Genomic DNA, 24,039 nt, shown 5'->3' with positions numbered 1-24,039 from the left:
ATCAGTTTCCATAGGTTGTCAATGCTATCATAAATCCAATTAAGAATGCCATTTCTAGGGACAATTTCTTTCCACCTTGATAATAGAAGCCGCTTTACTATCAAGGGTTAAACAATTTAGATCCATCGGTCAAATACATCGACTCTGATATCTCCACACCCATTCAAGCTTCTCCTTCTAATTCAATAAACTTCTCCCCCAGTACTTCTTCCTTATAATGTTGGCTCGGCTCTCAGTCCATAGGGGTTCTCTTATACTAGTTTCCTAACCACTGACTAATTTCTAGCCTGGTCTCTTAAAGGAAAGTCTTGCTGTTCACAGTTCCTCTTTTGACCATTTCCAATTCCAACTCTCATGTTCCCTGAATAATTTCCATGTTACCAGATCTTCCCAAGTTCCATCCTTCCCAATGTTCATAGAAACATAGAAACATAGAAACATAGAAAATAGGTGCAGGAGTAGGCCATTCGGCCCTTCGAGCCTGCACCGCCATTTAATATGATCATGGCTGATCATCCAACTCAGTATCCTGTACCTGCCTTCTCTCCATACCCCCTGATCCCTTAGGCCACAAGGGCCACATTTAACTCTCTCTTAAATATAGCCAATGAACTGGCCTCAACTACCTTCTTTTTTTTGATCTTTTTTTTTTTTTAAGAAAAAGATAGAAGTAAGGAAAGTAAAGAAGGTGCGCAAGAGTCGTGAAGTGCAAGAGAGTGTTGGGAAAAAAAAGCCCCTTAGAAAAGAAGTTAGAGAAGGAAGTAATGTAAGAAAGTAGACCCTAGAAAAGAAAGAAAAAGAAAGTAAGGACAATCGCTCTATTATAACATTAAACTCCGCAGAAAGACTACCAACCAAGTCTGTTTTTGTTGTTTTACCTCCCATTGCCAGGTCCTGATACCATTTATTTATTTATAAAATTACTATTGCACCTCATGCTTGTAATAGGTCCATAAATGTAGACCACGTCTTTTGGAATTGGTTTGCTTTACCTGCTAAGAGGAATCTCATCTCTTCCAGATGTAATGTTTCAAACATATTTGATGTCCACATTTTTATTGTTGGTGTGGGCGCATTTTTCCAGAATTTAAGTATGAGCTTTTTTCCCATTATTAGCCCGTAATTGAGTAAATTCTTCTGATACACGTTTAATTCAGGGATACCTTCCGATATCCCAAAAATGATCCATTCTGGTTTTGGTATCAGTTTTATTTTAATTAATTTTGAAAAAATATCAAATATTCCATGCCAGAATTTTTGGATTTTTGTACAAAAAACAAAAGAATGCGCTATGGTAGCTTCTTGACACAGACATTTATCACAGATTGGTGAAACATTAGGAAAGATTTTATTTAATTTAGTTTTTGAATAATATAATCTATGTAATGTTTTGAATTGGATAAGCGTATGTCGTACATTGATCGAGCATTTATGCACCTGTAGTAAATGATTATCCCAGCTCTCTTTTGAAAATTTTATAGCTAATTCTTGTTCCCAGTCTCTTCTAATTCCATCTGTTGTGGGTATTTCTATGTTTAAAATGATATTATATAAGTACGATATTAAATTAGCTGATTCCACCTTTGTCTTCATTGCTTCATCCAGTAAGTCGGAAGGCATATTATGATAGTCTTTTGTGTATTTTTTCAGATAATCACAAATTTGAAGATATTTAAAATATTGGTTATTTTTCAAATTATATTTCAGTTATAGTTGTTGAAATGATAGTAATTTTCCCACTTCATACAGATCTTCGAGCGTTTTGATTCCCATTCTTTCCCATTGTATAAATGATTTGTCTATGATTGATGGTTTAAACGATGGGTTATTGACTATTGGTATTGAGAGAGATAGGTTTCTTAATTTTAGATTCTGTTTTATTTGTTTCCATGTTCTAATTGTGCTATGTATAATTGGGTTTTTATTATAATTTTTATTATTCAGATTTATTGGTGAGAGGATAATCGCTCCTATATTACTCGGGGAGCAGTCCCCTTTTTCCATTACAATCCAGTCCGCCTGCTGGGCAGAATTGTCCAGCAGGTGAATCATATTTTTAATATTTACTGCCCAATTATAATACATAAAGTTAGGGAGCGCTAGACCCCCCCCCACTCTTTTCGTTTATTAAGGTGTGTTCTTTGTATTCTATGGGGTTTATAATCCCATATGAAATTTGTAATGTCTGAGTCCAATTTTTTGAAAAACTTTTTTGGGAGATATATAGGTATTGATTGAAATAGGTATAGAATTTGTGGTAAGAAAATCATTTTTATAGCGTTTATTCTGCCTATTAAGGACATCGGAAGTGTTTTCCAGAATTTAATCAAATTATTTAATTTCTTAAGTAAGGGATTATAATTGGCTTTAAACATATCCTGGTAATTTCTAGTAATTTCAATTCCCAAATATTTGAATTTTTCTGTAGCTATTTTAAAGGGGAATTTCCTGAGGTGTGTTGAGTCTTTTGGTTTTATCGACATAATTTCACTTTTGTTCCAATTTATTCTATATCCTGAAAAGGATCCAAAGTCCTCAATTAAATTTAATATATTCGGTACACTAATTTGTGGTTTTGTGATGTACAGTAGTACATCATCGGCATATAGGGATATTTTGTTATTTGAATATTTTGTATTATAACCGTGAATATCCAGGTGTGTTCTTATTTTTTCAGCAAGGGGTTCAATTACCAAAGCAAATAACAGTGGAGATAATGAACAACCTTGTCTATTGCCCCTTGATAGTTCAAATTTCGAGGATAATATATTATTAGTTAGTATTCTAGCCGTAGGTTTGTTATATAATAGTTTTATCCATGCAATGAAGTTCTCTCCCAATTGGAATTTTTGCAATACTTTAATCATATAATCCCATTCTACTTGATCAAACGCTTTTTCTGCGTCCAGTAAGATGATAGCTAACTCTTGGTCGTGAGATTTATGTGAGTGCATTATGTTAAGCAAACGTCTCAAGTTATTGAGTGAATGTCTCTTAGGTATAAATCCTGTTTGATCCTCATTTATTAGTCTACTAACATACCTGCTTAGTCTACTGGCTAGTGTTTTCGCTATTATTTTTTGATCCGTATTTAACAAAGCGATAGCTCTATATGAACCTGGTTCTTCTATATTTTTATCTTTTTTAAGTATTAATATGATCGTTGATTCTGCTAGTGTTTCAGGTAGGCTTTGCTCTTTAAAAGCATATGTATACATTTTCTGTAATCGTGGAGTAACTATGTCATAAAAAGATTTATAAAATTCATTACTGAATCCATCTGGTCCTGATGTTTTTCCATTCTTTAGTGTTTTTATTGTGTCTTCTATCTCCTTAGAAGTAATTTGTGCTCCCAGTTCCTCTTGTTTCCTCAGTTCTAATTGTGGTAGGTTACAGTTATCTAGAAATTCTGAAATTTTATTATTGTCTATTAACGTTTTAGATGTATATAGATTCTGGTAAAATTGAGCAAATCTTTTATTGATATCCTTGGGTAATGTTAATAATTCCCCTCTATCTGATTTAATCTTTAATATTGCATTCTCTTTTTCCCGTTTTTTCAGTTGGCGTGCTAAAAGTTTGTGGGGTTTATCCCCGAATTCGAAGTGTTCTTGTTTTGTGATTTGAAATAATGTTATAACTTTCTCTGACAGTAATTTATTTAGCTTGAATTTCAATAGTAGGATTTTATTATGTTTATCCATAGTTGGATCTTTAGCATTATCTGTATCTAATTGTTTTATTTGTTCTTCTAAATGTCTTTGTTCATTCTTATTCTTTTTATTTTGATAAGCTTGAAATGAAATAATGACTCCTCTAATAAATGTTTTGAAGGATTCCCATAATAGCGTGGGGGATATATCTGGTGTATCATTTACCTCAAAAAATAGGTCCATCTGTTTTTTTAGATATATACTCCCTTGTGGGTCTTTTAAAATTTGCGAGTTAAACCTCCAGAACGATTTATTCATAGACATTCCTTCTAGTTTTAAAACAAAAGTTAACGGAGAGTGGTCTGAGATCGCATTAGTGTGGTATTTAGGGTTCATAGTGTGCGGAATTAATTTTGTATCCACAAGAAAATAGTCTATCCGTGAGTATGTTTTATGCACCGTTGAATAAAATGAATAATCCCTTCCCGTCGGCTTTGCAATCCTCCACACATCTACTATATTTGTGTTTTCCATATATGTATGTAAAAGTTCACTGGTTTTAGATTTCCTATTACCTTTTTGTATTTGCATCGATTTATCTAGATAAGGGTCTAAAACACAGTTAAAGTCTCCTCCAATTATAACATTTTGATAATTACATTCTGCAATTATATTCAAAATTTTATTAAAAAATTGAGGGTTATCAAAATTGGGCGCATATATGTTTACCAACGTAATTGGCATATTATTGATCTCTCCTGCTACTATAAGGTATCTCCCTTCCTTATCTGAAATAATATTCTTTGATTTAAATGGAATTCCTTTACGAATAATGATAGCAGTACCTCTAGATTTGGAAGTAAATGAAGAGTGAAATGTTTAGCCTATCCAGTTCGCCCTCAGTCTCGTCTGATCTTGATGTTTAAGATGCGTTTCCTGTAGAAACGAAATATCCGTGTTGTATGATTTCAACTGAGCTAGTATCTTGCCCCTTTTAATAGGTTCATTAATACCCCTTATATTCCAACTACATAGTGTGATTCCTCCCATTTTCTTTTGATTGTCGTCATACATTTCTACCTATTTTGATGACCTTATTTATTATGGTGCATTCATACCTCAGGACTCTGGTTATTTTGGGAGCATTTATATTATAGACTTCCTTGGTAGTTCCCCTCTGCGATTGTCCTTGAAAAAAAAACACATAGATGTGACATATTGTGATTAAAAAAAAAAGTATATCAAATAAATTTACGGTGTCTGAGTTTTGGACACCGTAGTGAGTGACCCACTCGTCTGTGGGGTACGACATCTATATCGCTTCCGGCGTAGATGTTATAAGGTTAGCCCCGCTGCCTTTATTACCCAAAACCTAGGGGGTCGGTACCGTTTCCAATTCAGTTCTATTTCACCCAGTTGCAGTATATATATATATGTTTCATTCCGACTTATCAAATCTAATCATGTATTCAGTTACATATATTCCTCACTCTTTATCTCTTAACTATTTGTAATTGGTTTTAGTATTGTTAGTATTGTTAAAAGTGAGTTGTTCGCTGAAATGGTTAACCGAAGTCAGGCTCCTGGAATTATGCCAGGTGCCCGAGTCTCCTCCCCTCCCCTCAACTACCTTCTATGGCAGAAAGTTCCAGGGATTTACCACTCTCTGTGTGAAAAATGTTTTTCTCATCTTAAAGGTTTTCCCCCTCATCCTTAAGCTGTGACCCCTTGTTCTGGACTTCCCCAACATCGGGAACAATCTTCCTGCATCTAGCCTGTCCAACCCCTTAAGAATTTTGTACGTTTCTATAAGATCCCCCCTCAATCTTCTAAATTCTAGCGAGTACAAGCCAAGTCTATCCAGTCATTCTTCATAAGAAAGTCCTGACATCCCAGGAATCAGTCTGGTGAACCTTCTATATTTAAGAGGGAGTTAGATGTGGCCATTGTGGCTAAAGCGATCAGGGGGTATGGAGAGAAGGCAGGTACGGGATACTGAGTTGGATGATCAGCAATGATCATACTGAATGGCGGTGCAGGCTCGAAGGGCCGAATGGCCTATTCCTGCACCCATTTTCTATGTTTCTCTGTACTCCCTCTATGGAAGAATGTCTTTCCTTAGATTTGGAGACCAAAACTGTACACAATACTCCAGGTGTGGTCTCACCATTACCCTGTACAACTGCAGTAGAACCTCCCTGCTCCTATACTCAAATCCTTTTGCTATGAATGCTAACATACCATTTGCTTTCTTCACTGCCTGCTGCACCTGCATGCCTACTTTCAATGACTGGAGTACCATGACACCCAGGTCTCGTTGCATCTCCCCTTTTCCTAATCGTCCACCATTTAAATAATAGTCTACTTTCCTGTTTTTGCCACCAAAGTGGATAACCTCACATTTATCCACATTATACTGCATCTGCCATGCATTTGCCCACTCACCCAGCCTATCCAAGTCATCTTGCAGCCTCCTAGCATCCTCCTCACAGCTAACACTGCCCCTCAGCTTCGTGTCATCCGCAAACATGGGGATTTTGCATTCAAATCCCTCATCCAAATCATTAATATATATTGTAAATAGCTGGGGTCCCAGCACTGAGCCTTGCGGTACCCCACTAGTCACTGCCTGCCATTCTGAAAAGGACCAGTTTACTCCCACTCTTTGCTTCCTCTGCCAGCCAGTTCTCTATCCACATCAAAACTGAACCCCCAATACCGTGTGCTTTAAGTTTGTATACTAAACTCTTATGTGGGACCTTGTCGAAAGCCTTCTGAAAGTCCAGATATAACACATCCACTGGTTCTCCCTTATCCACTCTACTAGTTACATCCTCGAAAAACTCTATAAGATTCATCAGACATGATTTACCTTTCATAAATCCATGCTGACTTTGTCCAATTATTTCACCACTTTCCAAATGTGCTGCTATCCCATCTTTAATAACTGACTCTAGCAGTTTCCCCACTACCGATGTTAGACTAACTGGTCTGTAATTACCCAAAATAGTACGTCAAAATAGGACGTACATGGTAAATGGTAGGGAATTGAAGAATGCAGGTGAACAAAGGGATCTGAGAATAACTGTGCACAGTTCCCTGAAAGTGGAATCTCATGTAGATAGGGTGGTAAAGAAAGCTTTTGGTGTGCTGGCCTTTATAAATCAGAGCATTGAGTATAGAAGTTGGGATGTAATGTTAAAATTGTACAAGGCATTGGTGAGGCCAATTCTGGAGTATGGTGTACAATTTTGGTCGCCTAATTATAGGAAGGACGTCAACAAAATAGAGAGAGTACAGAGGAGATTTACTAGAATGTTGCCTGGGTTTCAGCAACTAAGTTACAGAGAAAGGTTGAACAAGTTAGGGCTTTATTCTTTGGAGCGCAGAAGGTTAAGGGGGGACTTGATAGAGATCTTTAAAATGATGAGAGGGATAGACAGAGTTGACGTGGATAAGTTTTTCCCACTGAGAGTAGGGAAGATTCAAACAAGGGGACATGACTTGAGAATTAAGGGACATAAGTTTAGGGGTAACATGAGGGGGAACTTCTTTACTCAGAGAGTGGTGGCTGTGTGGAATGAGCTTCCAGTGAAGGTGGTGGAGGCAGGTTCGTTTTTATCATTTAAAAATAAATTGGATAGTTATATGGGCGGGAAAGGAATGGAGGGTTATGGTCTGTGCGCAGGTATATGGGACTAGGGGAGAATACGTGTTCGGCACGGACTAGAAGGGTCGAGATGGCCTGTTTCCGTGTTGTAATTGTTATATAGTTACCCGTTTTCTCTCTCCCTCCCTTTTTAAAAAGTGGGGTCACATTAGCTACCCTCCAATCCTCAGGAACTACTCCAGAATCTAAAGAGTTTTGAAAAATTATCACTAATGCGTCCACTATTTCTGGGGCTACTTCCTTAAGTACTCTGGGATGCAGCCGATCCGGCCCTGGGGATTTATCGGCCTTTAATCCATTCAATTTACCCAACACCACTTCCCGGCTAACCTGGATTTCACTCAGTTCCTCCATCTCATTTGACCCTGAATTTGTCCCCTGCTATTTCCGGCAGATTATTTATTTCTTCCTTAGTGAAGCCGGAACCAAAGTAGTTATTCAATTGGCCTGCCGTCCTTTTCCCCCATGATCAATTCACCTGTTTCTGACTGGTTCGCTGAATAATCCTTCCCATCTTTGGCTGCTTGTCTAGGGATGAGACAATAACAATATCAATTAATAATCAACTCCAAATATTCCTAAACCAAATCTCGCAAGTCAGTTCCAAATCTGAAACTTCTAAAGTCCCTCCAATTCATTACCATACAATTTAGAGACTGAATTCAAAATTTTATAAATTTATTTCTAATAATCATAATTTAGACGCAAAGTAGGTGTTTTACCCAAACCCACAGAGGAATGTATTTTTCAGTTCTTCAAAGTGGAGCTTGCCCCAATAGTCATCATATGTTGTAGATGTTGTTTCTTTAGGAAAGATTAGATAGTGTTACTTTCCTTCCTTCACTGGGGTCAAAAGCTAGATGATGTTAAAGTTGGGCACTGGGGTAGGTATCTACTTCTTCTTCCCTGATGTCAGTTTCAAGGGAGTAGGGATACTGAGGAGCAGCTTTCTCTATCTGTTGGCCTTCCCACATTTGTCTTAAAGGGACAGTACAGTGTCATTTCCTCCTGCTTGTTGGTTCCCGTTTCTGGGGAGCTACATTACCTGTGCTGTCTTCTGCCTGTTCTCAAGGGGTCTGTATATTCTTTACCTCTATCCTCAGATAGTATGTTGTCGATTATTCTGTCCTGCAGGCTCAAACTCAGTAACACATTATAGTACAATAGCTCCTTCCCCACTCCCGTACCTCCTGCACAATAAGTTTGATTCTTATCTCCCCAGTGCCATTTCAGTTCTCCTTAGTTCCCATTCCTTCTCACATCTGCTACCATGTTTCCCCTTTTGTAGTCCTTCCTTTTCAGTGAGGTTTCTCGATAACTAGATTCTTTGTGTCTTCTCTTTGGATTTGGAAGGGGGTGATGTTCTTTCTGGTTTTTATTGTTATTTTTGGTCCATGTGAGGATGCCTCCAAATTCCATAGGTGGTATTAACAGGCAGGTTGGGGCTAACGGAATGGGTTTGATTGCCAAAATGTCCCTGCCCCCTGATCTCCTTGCCAGTGTCCTCGTCCACTACCTTCGGGGTCCCAAGTGGCCCGGTAACCTTTCGGGATTCACTGGTTTCTGAAACCACGTGGCCCTCTTCTTTCTCGGTATTCCCTCACAGGGCACGATCGACCAATGTCCTAATTCCCCACAGTTGTAGCACTGATCAGGTCTAACAGATCTATACCCTCTCCAACCTCTCCAACAGATCTTTACCCTCTCAAACTGAGGAAAAGTCAGCTCTCGGAATAGCAGGTCAATACAAGCCTTGAGATCCTCCTCTTCCTTGTCTTCCTCCGTAGTTATTTGCCGTTTCTGAATTCTTAATACGGTCTCTGACCTGCCATTAGACCAGGTTGAATTGCAGTGTGGACGTCTGTGGCCTGGGGCCATTTACACCTACTGCGGGACTTAGTACCAGAGGTTGAGTACGCAGCTTTCTACAAACGAACTGCCTATGGGTAATCTGTTCTATAACCCCATCGTCGGGAAATCACTCTGACATAATAATACTATCAATGTCAGGATCAATCCCTCCATATCCTCCTGCTGTCTCACCCTCAGAAAAGCTACTTGTTCTGTCGCTGTACTTCAGGAAGGATTCCTTCACTTTCCCACTACTGGATTTCCTAATTAATTTTGGTGCCCACTTCGGCGGAACCTTCCTTCTCGCTCCTTGATCTCCCATTTTATCCCCCACCGGTGGGCAATCATAGGAGCTAGAAGGTCCTTCCCTGATTTTTCCACCTTAGATTTGAAATTAGTGGGAAGAGTCGAAGATATCGCTGACTCCTCCCGTGTGCCCTGCTCGCAAGCTGTGCATGGCGTCTCTGAACTGAGAACATGAGAGTGCTGTGAGGAATGCTGTGACTCCATTCCGAAAAATTCTACGCACCCTGGCATATTGTGAGCCTCTCTCCCTTCGAGGTCTACAGATACTGCTGCACTCTTACCAAATTTAATAAATTTAATATAGGGGGACCTCTATCCCTCCTCTCTATGTTCTACAGAATTAGGGGTACCCTTCGCATTTGGGTTACTTTTCACCAAGTAAATCAGGTTCCCATCTCTCAGTTACTCTTTGCTATCAGGTACTAATCAACAATCGATCAGAGGGTTACTATTCACTGTTGATCAGCCACTATTCGTAATCGATCACGTACATACACAAACTCCGAAGTTCTATCTACACAGAATTCGAATTCTACCGTACGGCAGAACTTCAATGTGAAATTCTGTATTTGGAAATGTGATTCAGCAAATCTAGACTCGTTCTCGGACTCCTAGTTTTGGTGCGTACAACTCCACATGCGCGGGCTCTCTAATTCAAACTAAATTGCCCAATGAAATCTCGAATGGACTAGAATCCCAGCCAATCTATACTCTAGCCACCAAGCTCAACGCCTTTACGAGGTTCCTCGTTCGTCACCTCAGGGAGGGACTCAGACACCTTCACGCAGACATTCCTCTCTGCTGGGCACCGGGGATTCAGCGCCTCGCCTCTTCACGCTGGCCATCGATGCCGATTTTCAAACGCATCTTTCCAATCACGCTCGCGGCAAAGATAAATCAATACATAGACCAGACTTGTGCTTCAATACCCCGCAAATTGGATACCAAATCTGGACAATGGGCCAACCCTCGCCCTCAAAGCGCATCAGGGTCTCGTTAAAGTAGCTGCAGTCTGTCAACTACGACCAAGTTTTTGGCCACTCCAAGCCCTGTTTTATGGTCCCCTATCCCAAAGGAGTGTTAGCCAACCCCCCCGCCCGTGCATGCTAGACTGTTATAATTATCGCGATTGGAACTTTTCCCAAGCCCGCGAATGATCGATCCGCTCCGACTAGCGAAGTGCCGAAATTCATTGCGAAAAGCGCACAGTGGCGCCGATTTCTCCACTCGCGATAGATACAGCTCAACACCCTTAATCGCAAACTTGTGTTTGGGGGTCCGTTGAGATCCCGGACGAGCCTCCAATGTAAATTGCTCATTCTAAGCTTCCCCCCAGTCTAGTTTCAGTCAAAAATCACTGTCAAGCACTTGCGCATCTAAACTTTATTTTGACAAAACACAATTACAGTTCCAAATACTGTACCTAACCACCGCAGGTTCGATCCTCGTATCTGCCTGATCAAGCCCTGTTGGCCTCGCTCAAACAGAAACACTCCAGAAGGTCACGCAGTCCTAAGCGTTCTCCCAGAAGATCGACACAGGACCTCGTGGGAGCGGACTTTTATAGGTCATGGAACCCTGACGGGCAAACCACATAAGGGTGGTCTCTATACAGTCCAATAACAGATATCGATTAACCCCGTACATGACAGACATTTCCCTAACCCGATAATACAGTGACTAATAAATTGTATTCAAACAGTGATTCTCAAAGGAAACGAACATTGCAACATGTGCCCAGATATGCAATAAAACCGGACGAGGCTCACTGCTTAATCCAATCAACATCCAGCAAAGTAAAGCTTTGCAACATTATTTACAATGTGTATGTCTGGTTTGCATTCATCCAACCCATTCTATGCATTTTGCACCTAATTGTCAGGATCTGCAGATGTTACCATTCTCTTCCTGCAGCTCTTATCTAGGCTCTGGACAAACTGGTACCATTTTGCAGCTTGTCCCATTTCTACAGAATGCACTTTTAAATTGCCCAAATGGCCGAGCAGCCCAGAAGCCTTTACTCAATTTTAATGCACTACCCTCTCCAATTTGGCCAGGATTAACAATAGCATCCTCCTCACAGTTCAAACTGGTACCCATCTTTGCATCATCTGCAAATTTGCTAATGTTACTTTTAATTCCTTCATCTAAATCATTAATGTATATTGTAAATAGCTGCAGTCCCAGCACCGAGCCTTGCGGTACCCCACCAGTCACCGCCTGCCATTCTGAAAAGGACCCGTTAATACCTACTCTTTGTTTCCTGTCTGCCAACCAATTTTCTATCCATGTCAGCACTCTACCCCCATACCATGTGCTCTAATGTTGCCCACTATTCTCCTATGTGGGACCTAATCAAACGCTTTCTGAAAGTCCAGGTACACTACATCCACTGGCTCTCCCTTGTCTATTTTCCTAGTTACATCCTCGAAAAATTCCAGAAGATTAGTCAAGCATGATTTTCCTTTCGTAAATCATATAACCATATAACCATATAACAATTACAGCACGGAAACAGGCCATCTCGACCCTTCTAGTCCGTGCCGAACACATAATCTCCCCTAGTCCCATATACCTGCGCTCAGACCATAACCCTCCATTCCTTTCCCATCCATATAACTATCCAATTTATTTTTAAATGATAAAAACGAACCTGCCTCCACCACCTTCACTGGAAGCTCATTCCACACAGCTACCACTCTCTGAGTAAAGAAGTTCCCCCTCATGTTACCCCTAAACTTCAGTCCCTTAATTCTCAAGTCATGTCCCCTTGTTTGAATCTTCCCTACTCTCAGTGGGAAAAGCTTTTCTACGTCAACTCTGTCTATCCCTCTCATCATTTTAAAAACCTCTATCAAGTCCCCCCTTAACCTTCTGCGCTCCAAAGAATAAAGCCCTAACTTGTTCAACCTTTCTCTGTAACTTAGTTGCTGAAACCCAGGCAACATTCTAGTAAATCTCCTCTGTACTCTCTCTATTTTGTTGACATCCTTCCTGTAATTTGGCGACCAAAATTGTACACCATACTCCAGAATTGGCCTCACCAATGCCTTGTATAATTTTAACATTACATCCCAACTTCTATACTCAATGCTCTGATTTATAAAGGCCAGCACACCAAAAGCTTTCTTTACCACCCTATCTACATGAGATTCCACTTTCAGGGAACTGTGCACAGTTATTCCCAGATCCCTCTGTTCACCTACATTCTTCAATTCCCTACCATTTACCATGTACGTCCTATTTTGATTTGTCCTGCCAAGATGTAGCACCTCACACTTATCAGCATTAAACTCCATCTGCCATCTTTCAGCCCACTCTTCCAACTGGCATAAATCTCTCTGTAGACTTTGAAACTCTACTTCATTACCCGCAACCCCACCTATCTTAGTATCATCTGCATACTTACTAATCCAATTTACCACACCATTGTCCAGATCATTGATGTACATGACAAACAACAGTGGACCCAACACAGATCCCTGTGGCACCCCACTCGTCACTGGCCTCCAACCTGACAAACAACCATCCACCATTACTCTCTGGCATCTCCCATTCAGCCACTGTTGAATCCATCTATCTACTCCACCATTAATACCCAACCATTGAACCTTCTTAACCAACCTTCCATGAGGAACCTTGTCAAAGGCCTTACTGAAGTCCATATACACAACATCCACTGCTTTACCCTCATCAATTTCCCGAGTAAAAATTTCCAAATCCATGCTGACTCCGACCGAACCTGTTACTGCTATCCAAATGTGTCGCAATTTCATCTTTTATAATTGACTCCAGCAACTTCCCCACCACCGATGTCAGGCTAACTGGTCTATAATTCCCTATTTTCTCTCTCCCTCCTTTCTTAAATAGTGGGATAACATTGGCTACCCTCCAATCCACAGGAGTTGATCTTGAATCTATAGAACATTGGAAAATTATCACCAAAGCATCCACAATTTCTAGAGTCACTTCCTTAGGTACCCTGGGATGAAGACCATCAGGCCATGGGGATTTATCTGCCTTCAGTCTCATCAGCCTATCCAACACCATTTCCTGCCTAATGTGAAATTCCTTCAGTTTGTCCGTCACCCTAGGTCTAGTACATCTGGGAGATTGTTTGTGTCTTCCTTCGTGAAGACAGATCCAATGTACCTGTTCAACTCGTCTGCCATTTCCTTGATCCCCATAATAAATTCACCTGTTTCTGTCTTCAAGGGACCCACATTTGTCTGAACTAATTTTTTCCTCTTCACATACCTAAAGATGCTTTTACTATCCTCCTTTATATTTTTGGCTATCTTACCTTCATACCTCATCTTTTCTCCCCGTATTGCCTTTTTAGTTATCTTCTGTTGCTCTTTAAAAGTTTCCCAATCCTCTGGCTGCCCGCTCATCTTTGGTATGTTATACGTCTTCTCTTTTATTTTTATACTCTCTTTGACTTCCCTTGTCAGCCACAGTCATCTCTTACTCCCCTTGGAATCTTTCTTCCTCTTTGGAATGAACTGATCCTGCACCTTCTGTATTATTCCCAGAAATACCTGCCATTGTTGTTCCACTGTCACCCCTGCTAGAGTCTCTTTCCAGTCAATTTTGGCCAGCTCCTCCCTCATGCCTCGATGGTCCCCATTGCTCAACTGTAATACTGACACATCCAATTTTCCCTTCTCCCGCTCAAATTATAGATTAAAACTTATCATATTATGGTCACTACATCCTAATGACTCCTTTACCTTGAGTTCCCTTATCAAATCCGGATCATTACACAACACTAAATCCAAAATTGCCTACTCCCTGGTAGGCTCCAGTACAAGCTGCTCTAAGAATCCATCTCAGAGGCACTTAACAAACTCCCTTTCTTGGGGTCCAGTACCAACCTAATTTTTCCAGCCAACCTGCATGTTGAAATCTCCCATAATCACATAGCATCACCTTCGCGACATGCCAATTTTACCTTTTGATTCAACTTGCACCCTATCTCCAGGCTACAGTTTGGGGGCCTGTAGATAACTCCCATTAGGGTATTTTTACCCTTATAATTCCTCAGTTCTATCCATACCGACTCTACATCTCCTGATTCTATGTCACCCTTGCAAATATGATGCCGAATTGCACCAAAATGATCTCATCACCCTGTACACGATCCATATCCCTCTATTCCTTGCACTTCCATGTTTCTACCAAAAACCACTATCATATCGACCTCCACCACCCCGGCAATGCGTTCCAGGTCTCCTTCAATCTCTGTTTAAAAAAACTTGCCCTTGCACCTCCTTTAAACTTACTCGCTCTCACATAGCTATGCCCTCGAGTGTAATACATTTTCACCCCGGGAATGAAGCTTCTGACTGTCTACCTGATCTAGGCCTCTCATATATTCTTCTATCAATCTCCTAATTTGGTGCCTCAATAGACAATAGACAATAGATGCAGGAGTAGGCCATTCAGCCCTTCAAGCCAGCACCACCATTCAATGTGATAATGGCTGATCATCCACAATGATTACCCCGTTCCTGCCTTCTCCCCATATCCCCTGGCTCAGCTATCTTCGAGAGCCCTATCTAACTCTCTCTTGAAAGTACCCAGAGAACCAGCCTCGACTGCCCTCCGAGGCAGAGAATTCCACAGACTCACAACTCTGTGTTAAAAGGTGACACCTGGTTACAAGAGCGGAACTCGTTATCAAAACATGGAGGGGACGGGGGACACAATTTTCTTGGTGGCCACGCGCGCATGCACACACTCACACTCACACTCACACACACATGCGAGGCTTTGGAGGCTCAATCCAGCGCTAAAAGCTGAGATTTTAAAACCGGGATCACGAAAACTTGGGGGGGGATGTCCCCCACCTCTCAAATCATGGGGGGGATGTGCCCCCTATGGCCCCCCCGGGTTTTCCGCCCCTGCCTGGTTCTGGAATCCCCCAACATCGGGAACATGTTTCCTGCCTCTAACATTTCCAAACCCTTCATAATCTTATAAGTTTCAATAAGATTCCCTCTCATCCTTCTAAATTCCAGAGTACACAAGCCCAGCCGCTCCATTCTCTCATCATATGACAGTCCCGCCATCCTGGGAATTAACCTTGTGAACCTACGCTGCACTCCCTCAATAGCAAGAATGTCCTTCCTCAAATTTGTAGACCAAAACTGCACACAATACTCCAGGTGTGGTCGCACCAGGGCCCTGTACAACTGCAGAAGGACCTCTTTGCTCCCATACTCAACTCCTCTTGTTATGAAGGCCAACATGCCCTTTGCTTTCTTCACTGCCAGCTGTACCTGCATGATTACTTTCATTGACTAATGAACAAGGACCCCCAGATCCCGTTGTACTTCCCCTTTTCCCAACTTGAACCATTTAGATAATAATCTTCCTTCCTGTTTTTGCTACCAAAGTAGATAACCTCACATTCATCCACATTAAACTGCATCTGCCATGCATCTGCCCACTCACCCAACCTGCATTCTCATAGCATCCTCCTCCTCCTTGTGGGCTTGGACATTGTGACCAAAAGTGCTTTTCTCTGCTCAATTACGCACCATGATTCTATGACTGATGGCCTATACATTATTCTCATAAGCAAATAAATGTAATGAACATTTTTTATTCTTTCTACGACAGACTCCTTCTAAATATTTCACTAGTAGCTTAATGAATGATACTTGCAAGTCACGTTTTTGTATTGTGTAAAAATATACCCTTAACTGACCTATCATTATAGGGGGCCCTGGTGAGATTATGTTTGGATTATGTATGGCATTAATTTCCTTATTTAAAGAAATAAATGAGTGAGATGCAGTCCATCAAAGATTTACTGGAAATGATTTATTGTATGAATGGGTTGACATATGAAGAAAACATGGACATCTAGACTTATTTCTGCTTGCATTTGGAAGAGTGAGAACAGAATTGAACATACATAATCCTGAATGGTCCTGACACGGTCAATGTAAATGGATATATCCACCTCTAGAACAATTGAGATCTAAGTGATTATTTTATAAAGTTTAGCGAACGCTCATTTTAAACAGAGATGAGGTGATTTTATTTTCTCTCTCAGGTGGCTGTGAAGATTTGAAATTTCCTTCTACAAAGAGAATTGAAACATCCATTTTCCGGCCCGACCCATCGACCCCACTCACTACCCACTGACTTAGCTGGTCCTGATCTGCACCGCAGTCACTATCTCTGCCGATCCTCACCTCCCCCCGGTCGCCAGCAGGCCAGGGTCATGTTTCAACTGTGTTCCAGACCCAATTTCAGGCTGGAGGTATAGTTTAGTTTAGTGATACAGTGCAGAAACAGGCCCTTCGGCCCACCGAGTCATCGTCGACCAGCATCCCCACACCCTAGCGCTTTCCTACACACACTGGGGACAATTTGTCACAATTATACTGAGCCAATTAACCTACAAACCGGTACATCTTTGGAGTGTGGGAGGAAGCTGAAGACCTCGGAGACAATCCACCCTGTCACGGGGAGAACGTACAAACTCCATACAGACAGCGCCTGTAGTCGTGATCGAACCTGGGTCTCTGGTGCTGTAAGGCAGTAGCTCTACTGCTGCGCCACCGTGCCGCAATCATCTCCCGTCTAGAGTGTTTAATTATCATATTACTGAAACAGAACAATGAAATGCTTACCTGCAGCAGCACTACAGGCTCATAAATACAGTACACGTATAACGATAACGTGATAAACAATAAAGTAAGTTCAATAAATACAAAAACCCAATACAGTGCAAATCAAAACAAGTGCCCAAGTCTCTCGTGCAACCTGGACAGTTCATACTTCGTAGTTGAGTTTGACATTTCTAGTGTTCTCTAGATCCTAGTTTCAGTGTGGCCTAGTTTCCTTGTCCTATATGCAAAACATATATTTATGCATCCACTTTGTGTAGAACTAAAATTATCCAATGGCATGGAAATAGTTTTCCAATCCTGGAACGCTTGTTAATGCCTTCATTTACTCATACAAAGCAAGTGGCAGATTGTGTGAAACAGAAAAATGGTCATTAGAATTGTTCTTCAGCGTGATTTGGTGAATTCAAAGAAGATATCAAGGCTCAAATTTATTAACAATTTTTATTCAGGGGTTTGTTGTGTCATAGACAAAATCCACGATCTTCACAAAAGATTCCCTTTTTGCAATCTTATTGTATCTCCGTTTATGATTGATGTTGGAGATTTTCTCAATTGCCAGTGAGCTGCAGTTACTCCATCCTCCACAATACATTTGCTAGAAATGCTCTTTCTTTTACTTAGATCCTTACAGCCTTAAGATCAACATGTACTGCACCATTCTTTATGCTTCAAATCATATTTTGTCAAACTCTCAAAACTTTGAAACTATTTTTTTTCCCTCTCTCAAGTCATTTGCAATTTTCACATCTCTAAAATCAATACTTCACATAACTTTCCAAATATGCTCTATTTTCTTCCACCTTTTTCAGCTTTGACAGTTCCAGAGCTATTGACTTTTTACTCCGATAAAATATGGTACACTATTATCTAGTGCCCTTGAAGTCTGATAAAGAATTTTGTCCTTGGATCATCCACTGAATAAAAATTCTTAATAAATTTGAGCCTTGATATGTTCTTTGAATTCACCAAGTCACGCTGAAGCAAAATTCTAATGACTGCATTTTTCTGTTTCACACAAGCTGCCACTTGCTTTGTATGATTATTGCCACTGAAATTAGATATCCTGGATCTAGTTCATCACTAGTAAATAAATCTAGTCTAGATCCTGTTTTCACCATATCATGCATTTTTGGATTGAACTCGTAAGACATGCAGGATTGATTCTTGTAGTGTGCGGTCATAGTAATGAGGTTTCCAGCAGCAAAAGTTCTGATCTTGCAATGGATTTCAACAAGGAACGACTAAGTTTAAAAGGAAAGTTCTAATGTGAGGAAGTGGTGCATAATACAAGCCGTGTCATTCCTACAGTGCACCTTTGGAACTGTTCTGCTATCACCAGTCTAGTAGCCAGGGTCAGGAACTACTTGATGGGGAATTGATATAGAACAAGAATTAATGCCAGCATTTTCCAGCCATGAGCATTTTCAATGGGGGTGAGGCAGGTTTGAGGAGGGCCTGGAGGCCTTTTCCTGATGCCAAGTCTTGACCTGAAATGTAGACATCCCTTTGCCACAACAGATGTTATTTGACCTGCTGAATTCCCCCAGCAGTTAGTTTTGTTTTTGCTCCAGATTCCAGCATCTGCTGTCTTTCCAGTCTACTCCTGCATCAAGTAGTTCCTGAGCCTAGCTACCAGACAGAAAATGAATGGTGAACTGTGCTTTTATGGTCACATGTACGAATGCACTGTGAAATTATTTTCTTACAAACAGTCCAGTAGAGTATTGGCCATACCGAAGCACATCCCAGATTAGCAAATTGTATAGAAATAGTCTACTGATGCTGCGTTCCAGAGGCACCATGTTTTGGCACCATTTTGCTCTTATGCTGAGAGAATGGAGCAGCTGGGCTTGTATGCTCAGGAGTTTGGAAGGAAGAGAGGGGATCTTATTGAAACATATAAAATTATTAAGGGCTTGGACACGCTGGAGGCAGGAAACATGTTGCCGATGTTGGGGGAGTCCAGAAGCAGGGGCCACAGTTTAAGAATAAGGGGTAACCCATTTAGAACAGAGGCGAGGAAACACTTTTTCTCACAGTGAGTTGTGAGTCTGTGGAATTGTCTGCCTCTGAGGGTGGTGGGGGCCGGTTCTCTGGATACTTTCAAGAGAGAGCTAGATAGGGCTCTTAAAGATAGCGGAGTCAGGGGATATGGGGAGAAGGCAGGAACGGGGTACTGATTGTGGATGATCAGCCATGATCACATTGAATGACGGTGCTGGCTCGAACGGCCGAATGGCCTACTCCTGCACCTATTGTCTATTGTCTATTGTCAAAGTCCAGTCCATGCTCTATGTGTAATGAGTGATGCCTGTTCTGGGCCTCATGCCTCATCATGCTTCCCCAGTAAGTGAGATCTAGAGTTAACCAAATTATAACCTACTCATCTTCCTTATAATTTTCAAACTTCCCGATAACAGCAGCTGTCACCTTCCCTTGGACGTGCAGGCGCAGGCATTAGAACTGTTCCAACAGTGCACTGCAGGCATGAAGAAGCCTGTAATTATGCACCACTTTCTCTCATGAGAACTTTCGTTTATCGATTATACCTCTACCTCCACAGGCACTGCTCGACCAGAAAAACAATACATGGTTACAATCAAGCCATCCTCAGTGTACAGACACATGATAAAGGAAATAAAGTTTAGTGCAAGATAAAGTCCAATAAAGTCAGAGTGAAGATAGTCTGAGGGTCTCCAGTGAGATAGATGGTGGCTCAGGACCACTCTCTGGTTGGTGATAGGATGTTTCAGTTGCTTGATAACAGCTGGGAAGAAGTATCCCTGAATCTGGAGATGTGTGTTCTTACACTACCTCTTGCCTAATGGAAGAGGAAAGGATGAGACTTATCCTTGATTATGCTACTGGCCTTACCTAGGCAGTGTGAGGTGTAAATGGAGTCAATGGAATGGAGGATAGTTTGTGCGATAATCTGGGCTGTGTCCACAATTTTCTGCAATTTTGTGCTGTTTTGGATGCAGTTGTTCTCAAACTGTTCTGTGATGCATCCTGATAAAATGCTTTCTATGGCGCATCTGTAGAAGCTGCCGAGAGCTTTTGGGGCCATGCCAAACATCCTAAGTCTTCTAAGGAAGTAGTGTCGTTGGTGTGCTTTCTTGCCCATTGTTGTACTATTTCAAATGATGAATTGGGTAGCAGCTTTAGAATGAAAAAAAAAACATCAAGTGAAGTAATATCCTGATTATGATGCAGAAAATGTAACAAACAGAGATGATAATCAGTTTCTGTAATTGTATCTTGTACCCTGTGATGCTATACCTTGGCTGAAGACCAATAGAAAACAAAAATAAGTATCATTGAAATTACCTAAATCTGACACTCTGCTGAAATGTCTGTCTTAACTGAATGATGGACAAGGTATGTGCAATGCAACATCAAACCCTGTCTTTCTTGCCCATCTCTCCGGGGCTTTATAAGAGTGAAGTACTGTGCTTGAGAGTAAAGTCTGTGAAAACTGATAACAGTGAGGAGTTAATCAATTGGGAACCAAGAAACAAGCTGAGGATTTTACAACATTATCAATGATTCATGTGGCTGGCTGGTACTGGAATGCTTTAGTACATTGGAAACCGATTATTTGGACTTTAGCAGCTGAAGCCACTTGAGTGAATGCTAATTCTGTCAAGGTCCCTTAGTCTATCATTAGGTTTGTTACCACTGTTGAATAATATGTTACATGGAAACCATCAACCTTGTGACAACTTAAATAACTCACAGTTTTAACAATAGTTCTAGCAAAAATAAAAATAGGGCTCATTTTGAATAAAATTATAAAACTAAACCCAATAGCAAGTTAAATGATATGAACAATAAATCTTTTTTACCCACATATTTGATTAGACTTGAATGATCTGTTGTCTTTTGGTGCTCAAAAACTTCATTGCAGTGTTCAACTATTTATTGCCCAGTATATGAACGAGTCCCTGGGAATCCCTGATTCCCTATTGCATGTCAAGTTGTTAAGCAGTAAAGACTCTTGATAATGATAATAGCTGGCATGGGATTTACTTGCAGTTGAGATTAGTAAAAGAAGAGAGAGGATCTGGTGCTTAGTTTAGTTTTGAGATACAGCACGGAAACAGACCCTTCGGCCCAACGAGTCCACGCCGACCAATGATCCCCGCACACTAACACTACCCTACACACACTAGGAGCAATCTACAACTTTACTAAGCCAATCAGCCTACAAACCTGTTAAAGAAGGAACTGCAGATGCTGGAAAATTGAAGGTACACAAAAATGCTGGAGAAACTCAGCGGGTGCAGCAGCATCTATGGAGCGAAGGAGATAGGCAACGTTTCGGGCCAAAACCCTTCTTCAGACGGATAGGGGCTGGGGGGAGGTGGGGAGAAGAAAGGAAAAAGGAGGAGGAGGAGCCCGAGGGCTGAGGGAGAGATAGGAAGGGGAGGAGACAGCAAGGGTTTACGGAATTGTGAGAATTCAATGTTCATGCCACCAGGATGCAGACTTCCCAAGCAGAATATGAGGTGCTGTTCCGCCAATTACCGGTGTTGCTCACTCTGGCCATGGAGGAGGCCCAGGACAGAGAGGTTGGATACGGAATGGGAGGGGGAGTTGAAGTGCTGAGCCAGTTAGGTTGGTTAGTGCGGACCGAGCGGAGGTGTTCGGCGAAACGATCACCAAGCCTACACTTGGTCTCACCGATGTAGTGCAGCTGACATCTAGAGCAGCGGATGCAATAGATGAGATTGGAGGAGGTGCAGGTGAACCTCTGTCCCACCTGGAACGACTGCTTGGGTCCTTGAATGGAGTCGAGGGGGGAGGTAAAGTGACAAGTGTAGCATCTCTTGCGGTTGCAAGGGAAAGTGCCTGGGGAAGGGGTGGAGCGGGAGGGAAGGGAAGAATTGACAAGGGAGCCTACAAACCTGTAAGTCTTCAGAGTGTGGGAGGAAACCGCCGATCCTGGAGAAAACCCACACAGGTCACGAGGGAACGTACAAACTCTGTACAGATAGCACCCGTAGTCAGGATCAAACCCGGGTCTCTGGTGCTGTAAGGCAGCAACTCTATCACTGTGTTGCCCTTTTTTTTGAAAATCGTTCAGAAAGGAAAAACTCCAATAATTACCATTTTTTTTTCAAGAACACAAGAAAATAGGAGCAGGAGTAAACCTTCCATCATCTCAGGCCTGCCCCCCCATGCAATATGATCATGGGTGTTCTATCCCACACCTCATAGAAACAAGGAACTGCAGATGCTGGTTTACAAAAAAAGACACGTCTCTGGGAAACATGGGTGGGTGGCATTTCGGGTCGGGACCCATCGTCAAACCGATTGTAGTGCAGGGAGAAATCAGGAAGAGAGGTAGGGGCGACCCAAAATGACACCTGTCCACTTTTCCGGAGATGCTGCCTGACCCACTGAGTTACTAGAGCACTTTGTGTCTATTTTGTTGTATCCTAGACCCCAATTACTCTTCAGTGCTAGATCCCCACATCCCTCAAACCCCTATCTTTCAAAAGTATATCTGGCTCTACTTTAAATACTTTCAATCAGCTTAAGAGGGCACAAATTGCAGGAGTAACTCAGCAGGACAGGCAGCATCTGTGGAGAACATGGATAGGTGATGTTTTGGGTCAAGTCCTGAAATTGGTTTGACTTCAATTAGCTAGCCTCTCCAACTCTCCGGGACAGACAATTCCAGAGATTCACCTCATCTCACAAGATCGCTTCTCATCGATCTAAAAGCAAAAGAATACAGATTTAACCTGACCCAATCATACTTTGCAATGATATCCAGTAACAATTAGCATTGTGGCTGAATGAGAGTGTGCACTTTTTTTTCTTACATCGTGGGAAGCCCTCTTGGAAATATACAGTAAAATTACTGCTGAATGAGGAATACACAAACACCATTACTGCCTTGTTTTATCACCTTATGTCAAACAGGATGTAGTGATATGTGTCTCAAATCGCTGTTCACAAATTTCCAGTAGATAATCTGGAAAGGATGTTTCCACTAGTGGGAGAGCGTGTAGGATCAAAGGGCGCAGCATAAAAGGATCAGAATACAAGGACATACCTGTAGAAAGGAGATGAGAAGGAATGTCTTTAGTCAGAGGGTGGTGAATCTGTTGAATTCATTGCCATGGATGGCGGTGGAAAGTAAGTCATTGGGTATTTTTAAAGCAGAGATTGATTGGCTCTTGATTAGTAAGGGTGTCAAAGATTATGGGGAGAAGCAGGAGAAGGGGTTGATAGATCAGCCATTATTGAATAGTGGAATAGAATTGATGGGCTGAATGGCCTAATTCTGCTCCTGTTCCTTTTGAATTTATGAATTTGTAATCTCTCCAATTCCAATGTCTGTAGGTTTATGAACTTCTCCATGGGGGCCACTGGAAGAAGCAATGTTTTAAATGCAGCAATGGACTACTTCACAAGAATTATATTATTCAAATAGGAACTGCAAACAGTTCACATATGAATTGTATCCAGTTCCTCTGGTTACTGCCCCCTCACAATGGCAATATGAATCTTTTTCCTGAGTAATTTACCATCCCTTTAAAAACTGATTTTAGTTTTCCAACTCAGAATGAAATTGTTAAGTTTTACATTGAAGCGTGATTGAGATTTTTTATATGGAACACTTCTCCATAGCCATTCCGTTAAATCTAAACTACATTCACAAAGGCCCACCATCACCTTTTCAATTAGTGATTAACAATGATAAATGCAGGCTCAGCTGGAAATGGTCATGTCATGAGAATGATTACACTTTATAAAAGCATGAGTAAATTATTCCCAGTTCCCAAATGTGCATTAATGATTGGTGAACAATTATTTAAAAATAATAATCAAGTTCACATAATCTCATGAATTAACACAATGGCTACTGAAAAGCCATAGAATAACACTGATGTAATTA

This window comes from Amblyraja radiata, chromosome 1 (assembly GCF_010909765.2).
Source record: "Amblyraja radiata isolate CabotCenter1 chromosome 1, sAmbRad1.1.pri, whole genome shotgun sequence".
Taxonomy (NCBI): domain Eukaryota; kingdom Metazoa; phylum Chordata; class Chondrichthyes; order Rajiformes; family Rajidae; genus Amblyraja; species Amblyraja radiata.
The sequence above is the reverse complement of the archived record's forward strand: the minus strand, read 5'-3'. Positions refer to the sequence as shown.